Source organism: Gobio gobio (genome assembly GCF_949357685.1).
Source record: "Gobio gobio genome assembly, chromosome: 10".
Classification (NCBI taxonomy): Eukaryota; Metazoa; Chordata; class Actinopteri; order Cypriniformes; family Gobionidae; genus Gobio; species Gobio gobio.
The window spans coordinates 17067250-17074749 of record NC_137116.1 but is presented as its reverse complement, the minus strand read 5'-3'; the positions used below and the strand labels follow the sequence as shown (position 1 = coordinate 17074749).

At 39.6% G+C, this 7500-nt stretch overlaps 2 protein-coding genes across 3 annotated transcripts in view; one reads left to right on the top strand and one right to left on the bottom strand.

Annotated features, from left to right (window-relative positions):
- The window catches only part of mfsd14bb (major facilitator superfamily domain containing 14Bb), a 669309-nt gene that overhangs the window by 235154 nt on the left and 426655 nt on the right, over positions 1–7500 (top strand). The gene's annotated exons all lie outside the window — the stretch shown is intronic.
- LOC307132927 (piwi-like protein 1) overlaps positions 1–7500 on the bottom strand; it is a 21283-nt gene that overhangs the window by 12819 nt on the left and 964 nt on the right. The window lies entirely within an intron of this gene.

Here is a 7500-nt window from a genome sequence, read left to right as displayed (position 1 = left end):
ACTCAAACATGTACATTTCCTGTTTATGCTATCTACACCCTTAAAGCTATAATTAATCATTAAAATATAATTATTATGTATTCTTAGCTAGCCTATCTGTGAAATCCAAAAAACTGATTGGCACTTTTTTTGTTTTGTTTATTAAGTAGCCTACGAAATTAGTGCGTGAAAATAGAGTACTTTCAGTACATTATGCAAGTGTACTTTTTCACCTAGTGTGCTTGCTGTCGCCCGGCTGGCGTCGCTAACTTTTAGAGTAACTTTGTCTAACTAGATAACTTTACCAGACCCAGCTAACTTTTGAAGAAGTAACCCCTGTCAATACAATTGGATTAGCTGCCTGAAACGGAGAGATGTCCGAATCAACAAACACCAACGTGATTCAATGGGATTATCATTACGTTGTCAGAGGATATTGCCTTTAATAGAGCAGCACAGGTAAATCAAAATTTGCTAGCGGCTGGCTAGTCAATGTTAACTGATTATAAAGCTGTTAGTTGCCTTACTATGAGTTTATATTTTGCTATCTTTCTTACCAGTCTTTGAATATTTGCGTTTTAACGCGAGTTCAACCATCATTTGGCTGCGGGATTGTGCCATGGTTGGCTTGTTGTTTCTGTGTGTTACGATCGGGGCAAACCGCATACAATCCCCATCGTGACGAGGCTGAAACCGCAGTATCTGCGGTGTCAAAAGCGGGGAAACAAAGCTAGAACACAGTAACATCACTTACTGCGGTTTGCCTTGGTATTGGCTTGGATTTTGTAGTTACTGCAATTTTGACACGCTCGTTTCTCTAAAACTGGACAAAATTGAACCAGCAAACTTTGTCACAAGACAGAACAGATGTCACAAAGCCCATTTCAAGTCTTAACTCAATTTTGACCAAATTTGTAGTTACTGCGCTTTGCCTTTGGACGGCAGTATACTGGTCAGTTAATCGCCGTTCTTATAGCCTACGCGCTGCCACACACACACACACAGACAAGCCCTGAAGCCAGATCGCTTTCACTTTCGTCCTCACAAAGCTTTGTCATTTGTATGTGTTTTAAGTCCTGCCAGTTTGAACATTAAAGCGATTTTAGTCCATCAGATGTGTATTATGTTGAACTAATGGCTTATATATTGTGACAAACGAACACTCAGACAGAAGCTCGCACATCACGTGAAGATCACTTGCAGAGAGCAGCGCAGAAACGCAGTGTCAACGCTGTCCTGTGACTAAAGTAAAGTCACCAAAGTAGCTTAGAAACTCAACCGTTATAGATTTGAATACCTTTGAAGTAAGTACAAACCACAGCTTCATAATGAATAGAGACGGTAAGACTAATTCACACACACAATCACTCTCTCATTAATGCATTCAAATAAATGTAATGCAGGCCTACTGTGTTCATTTATCTGATGTACAAGCAGAAATCTGCCCCATAGACAAGAACTGCTGAAAGTGAACCGTTTCCTTCAAGTATTTTAACATCACAAAGAAATGCACTTTTTCATTAGAAGGTTTTTATTTTTGGTCAAATCGTTACAGCCCTAATCTTTGTTTCATCAGACCAGAGAATTTACTTTCTCATGGTCTGAGTCCTTCAGGTGCCTTTTGGCAAACTCCAGGCGGTCTGTCATGTGCCGTCTGGCCACTCTACCACACAGGCCTGATTGGTGGAGAGCTGCAGAGATGGTTGTTCTTCTGGAAGGTTCTCCTCTCTCCACAGAGAAACGCTGGAGCTCTGTCAGAGTGACCATCGGGTTCTTGGTCACCTCCCTGACTAAGGCCCTTCTCCCCCGATCGCTCCCCCGATTTGTCCGGGCGGCCAGCTCTAGGAAGAGTCCTGGTGGTGCCAAACTTCTTCATGTATGGATGATGGAGCCCACTGTGCTCATGGGGAACTTCAATGCTGCAGAAATGTTTCTGTAACTTTCCCAAGATCTGTGCCTGAGGTCTACAGACAATTCCTTGGACTACAATTCCAATTCCTTCCTGTGGGACCTTATATAGACAGGTGGGTGCCTTTCCAAATCCTGTCTAATCAACTGAATTTACCACCAGTGGACTCCGTCCGGTCAAGCACCTGAGCTCAGTTTTGAGTGTCATGGCAAAGGCTGTGAATATTTATGTACATGTGAATTTTTAGGGCCCGAGCACCGATGGTGTGAGGACCCTATTGGATTTCGAAAGTTTATTAGGGCCCAAGCCCAAAGGGCGCAGAGCCCTATTGTTCCCCTAAGGATTATTTAGGGCTCAAGCCTGAAAGGGCGCAGAGCCCTATTGTTTTCCTTAGGATTATTATTATTAGGGCCCAAGCCCAAAGGGCGCAGAGCCCTATTGTTCCCCTAAGGATTATTCTTTTTTTTTTTTTTTTTTTTTTTTTTTTTTTTTTTTTTGACTTCTCGGGTACTTTTGGGGCACTTAACATGCTCGAAAACTCTTGAAACTTCGCACAGGCGTCGGAATGCGCGGCCATCAGAGCCGGGCTGAAGCTGGTACCCGGGCGTGGCAGTGGGGCTCGACAGCGCCCCCTAAAGTGGGGTCTGAAAACTTGGTCTATATATCAAACACACTTGCACGTACATGTATGAAACTCGGTACACATATAGACCTCATTGGGCCAAACAACTTTCGTGCTCTAAGTTACGTGTCAGCCCAACAGGAAGTGAGCTGATATGGGTTGTTCTGAAAACACATGCTCTGGAATTTAATATACTCCTCCGAGGCCATTGTTTCAATCAGTGCCAAACTCGGTCAGCATAAAGTCAAGACACAGAGGATGCTAAATTGCGAGCGGATTTTTGATAACTCAAACGGTTTGGCCGTGGCGAAGCAACGAATTTATGGCGAGAAAAGGGAAACAGGAAGTGTGTAATAACTTGTGCAAACATTGAATGATTTGGATGAAACTTCAGCTGTGTGTTCGTTGTAAGAGGCCGATCACATGGATATGACTTTTGTGAGTCAAAGTTATAGTGCCACCAACTGGCAGCAGGAAGTGTGTCACTTTCAAAAATGCTTTGAATCCCCATCTTATTTGCACCCGATTGACTTCAAACTTCATCAGTATAATGTGAAAACATGACAGATAGAGACATATGAATGGATTCCTAATATTTCAAAAAATGTTGCCATGGCAACATGTCAAAGTTTAATAATGTTTTTGGCTGTTTGTGTGCCCTCCCCTCTATCACCAAAAGGGGGCAGTGTTGTATTATTTTTGAAACTCCCTTTCTCTGTATGTGTGCTTGTTAATGTGATTCATGAGGACACAAATGTGTATGATGACATGGGTATTACACTGGTATTACAACGTAGTGGTTAATGTGGACATGAACTATGACACTATATCACTACTCATACAGGACTAATTTTCTAAATGACATTTGAGTTACAATTCTTTTCACCTGACAGCCGTGATTTCATGTACTCATTCAGACAGAACTCTTTTTTAAAAACAGAGGAGTGTGAGTGTGTTTTCTATACATGTGCTTTACAGAAGGTCATGTGCTGTGTTTGCAAAGATCACTTTTGACACATTTGTCTTTAAATTCATTATTTACTGACATAGTTCAAATTTATAAAAAAAAAAAAATTCACATTATTTTCTACAAGTGTCTGTTTATAAGTGTCTTTTTTCACAGAAAGTTAGTTTGTTTGAACGTGAATATTTGTATAATTCAGGGTCTGAGTTTTTACGTTCTCCTCGTAGGCGATTTATTCAATCTCCACCAAACTCGGTCAACGTGAAACGGAAGCTTAACGCATTAAAAATATTTAACGCAAATAACGCAGCGTCCGTTTTTATATCCATTTTTGCTTAGCGTTACATGATCACCACGCTCCTATTCATGTAAATGCTTCCAAGCGCGACAAGACATAAGAGAGCGCGCTGTATGCCAGTGTCCTGTGTGTGTGTGTGTGTGTGTGTGTATGTGTCAGTGTCCTGTCTGTGTGTGTGTGTGTGTGTGTGTGTGTGTGTGTGTGTGTGTGTGTGTGTGTGTGTGTGTGTGTGTGTGTGTGTGTGCTTGTTTATGTGATTTATGAGGACACAAATTTGTATAATGACATGGGTATTACACTGGTATTACAACATCAAGGTGGTTTATGAGGACATTTCAAATGTCCCCGTAAATCAAATCACTTTAAAAACATATTAAACAATGTTTTATTAAAAATGTAAAAATGCAGAATGTCTCCTGTGAGGGTTAGGTTTAGGGGCAGGGGCAGTGTAGGGGGATAGAATATACAGTTTATACAGTATAAAAACCATTACGCCTATGGAGAGTCCTCATAATGCTGTTGCACCAACATGTGTGTGTGTGTGTGTGTGTGTGTGTGTGTGTGTGTCAGTGTCCTGTCTGTGTGGATGCGTCTCATGTCAGCTAATCAAGGGACACTGACACACACACACACACACACACACACACACACACACACACACATACACACCAGGCCCGTCGCGACAAGGCAGGCAAACCAAGCAATTGCTTGGGGCCTCGAGCTGGCCTGGGGCCCCAAGACAGCGACAGGTTAAGAATAAAATGAAACGACAAACTGTGTGAGCGCCCCATTGATAGTCAATGCAGTAAAGTGCAATGACACTGTTATCGGGATCCCCCTTAAGGGGCCCCTCTCAGAAGTCGCTGACAGCAGCCAGCCAACCACGCGATCTCTGCTGCGGCAAAATACAAAACATCCTCGGATTTGAAGCGGAATTTTATGCTTCAGGAAGCCAGAAAAGAAAATAGAGAAAGGAAGAGGAGGATAAGAAAAAAAACAAGATAGTGGTATGTGATAAATTACACTGGATAAAATAGCTCTACTTGTCTTGTACAAAAAAAGTGTAAGTTTGCAGCAGGTAGGCTAGCAAAAATATGTTTATGTTAGCTATCGTTACCTGCCTGACGGCAAATGCTGCTTGTAACGAACAGTTAGAGCAACTTTTTTTTTTCGAACAGACGAAATTACATGAGATTGCTATAGCTTTGTAATATGTTTTGATGAAAGTGGCATAGCATGCTATACTAACTATTATTTATGCTATGCATAAATAACCTGGAATAGTTAATATAGTATGCTATATTAACAATTATTATAAACATTATTTAACCAGAAAGAGGCAGAGGAACATTATTTTTTTCATAGCTTATCTTTGTGTGCTAGTGTCGGGATATATACGGTAGTGACAGTTTATGCAAATATGACATTATTTTTATGAGTTACCAATAGATCTTGAACAATTACTTTATTCTGTGTCAATTTTTACACTGTTACATTTTGAAGTACAGTATCAGGACAACCCACATGTTTGACTGGTACTGTTTACATGTTTTACTGGTACTGCCCACATGTTTTACTGGTACTGTTTATTAACTATTTATCAAGGTATTATAGTCATCTGTTGCAACTTTATAATAACCATCTAGATAATGTTTATAGACAGTTTACAAACCAACTAGTAACCCTTAAGTATTCCCAAAGTGTTAGGAATATCTGGTCCGTCTATCTATGTAATGTTTATATATGTTTTAAAAACGGTTAAAGGTTTACAAATTTTTTTTAATGATACAGTGGTGTTTTTTGCAAATGTTTTCAAATTTTATGGACAGTATATGCAACAACAGTATTTGCACTGTCTCTATGTCCATTTTGCTTGGGGCCCCCAAATTTCTTCAAACGGCCCTGTGTGTGTGTGTGTGTGTGTGTGTGTGTGTGTGTTAGTGTGTGTGTGTGTGTGTGTGTGTGATATGTAGGTTTAGGGGTAGTGTAGGGGGATAGAATGTACAGTTTGTACAGTATAAAAACTAGGGGTGTAACGATTCATCTACTACATCGATGTATCGATTTATTTTCCTATGATCTAACTACATCAATCTGTGCTCGGCAAGTTGGCCTTCCGGACGACATATATCGATCTAACATCGTTTTAAAAGGTAATCAATCGATTGTATCGATCATAGGAAATAACACATTGGATTTAAGCACGTCAGACTTCATATGGATGTTTTTTCTTAGCACTTTTAATGATAAAGGCGTTAAACGTTACTCGATTCAGTCTGCCTATCTGTGACATCATCGCAACGCACCTGCAGCAGCGCTCATTGAAATGAATGGGATCGTGTCGCTTTGTCGCTGCGTGTCGCTGGCTGTGTGAACGGGGCTTGAGAAAACAAAACATAGCATGGCGCATGGCAGAGGAGAAGCCAACGAGCGAGAAATTATCAAGCCACCAGGAGAAAGAGCTACCTGTACTTTCAACCCTTGCTTGTTACCTGTGCATTCCTGACACCAGTGTGCCAGCAGAGCGAGTTTTAGTACAGCTGGCGACATAGTGAACGCACAGAGAAGTGTTCTGCGGTCAGATCATGGTGATATTTTTGAAAAAGAAATCTGTAGAGTCATTGAAGAGTAGTTGGTTACATTTTATCTTTTGTTAAATATTGTTTGTTTATTAAACTGAGAGTAGTAGCAGGTTCAGCCAGTTTATTCAATCTGAAGAAATGTTGGTTGCACTTTATTTTTGATATTAATATTGTATTTGTATTATTTTAATGTTGAAAAACAACAGCAAAAGTAGCAGGTAAACTTACTATTAATTAAACCTGAAGAGAAGTTAGTTGCACTTTATTTTTGATATTAATATTGTAATATTTTTATGTTGGAAAACAAAAGCAGAAGTAGCAGGTTAACCTACTGTTGAAATGTTGGTTGCACTTACTGTGCTTTTATTGAAAATGTATTGAATATTGAAAATGAGAGCAGAAAAGGTTAACTTCCTGTTAATTCAACCTAAACTGTTGGTTGCACTTTATTCAAATAAAATTTGAATGCATTTGCCATTAATTGTTGTTTACTTGTTTGTTTATATCCATAATTAATTGATATACCGGATTCCCTTACAAGAAACAACAGGAATCTAGGAAACTTCACCTGCACTGACCAGTATCCAGATAATTATTTCAGTCACACAATTTTTGGCTAAAAAGTTACTGAATCGATTTCAAGTCACTGAATCGTTTCGGATCGTATCGTTCTAAATTAACCAATATCGTCCTTGAATCGTATCGACAACCTCAAATCGTGATACGAATCGTATCGTTGTTAAAACGAATCGTTACACCCCTACTAAATGCCTCTTCTATAAAACTGCTTGCCATTGTATTTAGGGAGCTGCAAATATAGACTAGAATGTCAAGCACTTTTCCAGCTAATCCTAAACTAACTTTTCTACACGGAATAGTAAGAAAAGCCCTCTTTGTTCTCTTTATATGTATCTGTGCAAGAGAGCTGTGAGAGAGCGAATGACACCACACAACATCTCCATGAATTTGTGCATGTAGCAATTTAATGTTTATATATTTTAAAGCACTGAATCGCTATTGAATCACGATTAATTAGATTCTTAGCATTTTAAATCGATTATTGACTGAAATCAATAATTCACGATTCAGAAATACATGTTTCAAGATCAATGTATCCGCGATGCATATTGCAAAACAGCAAAAATC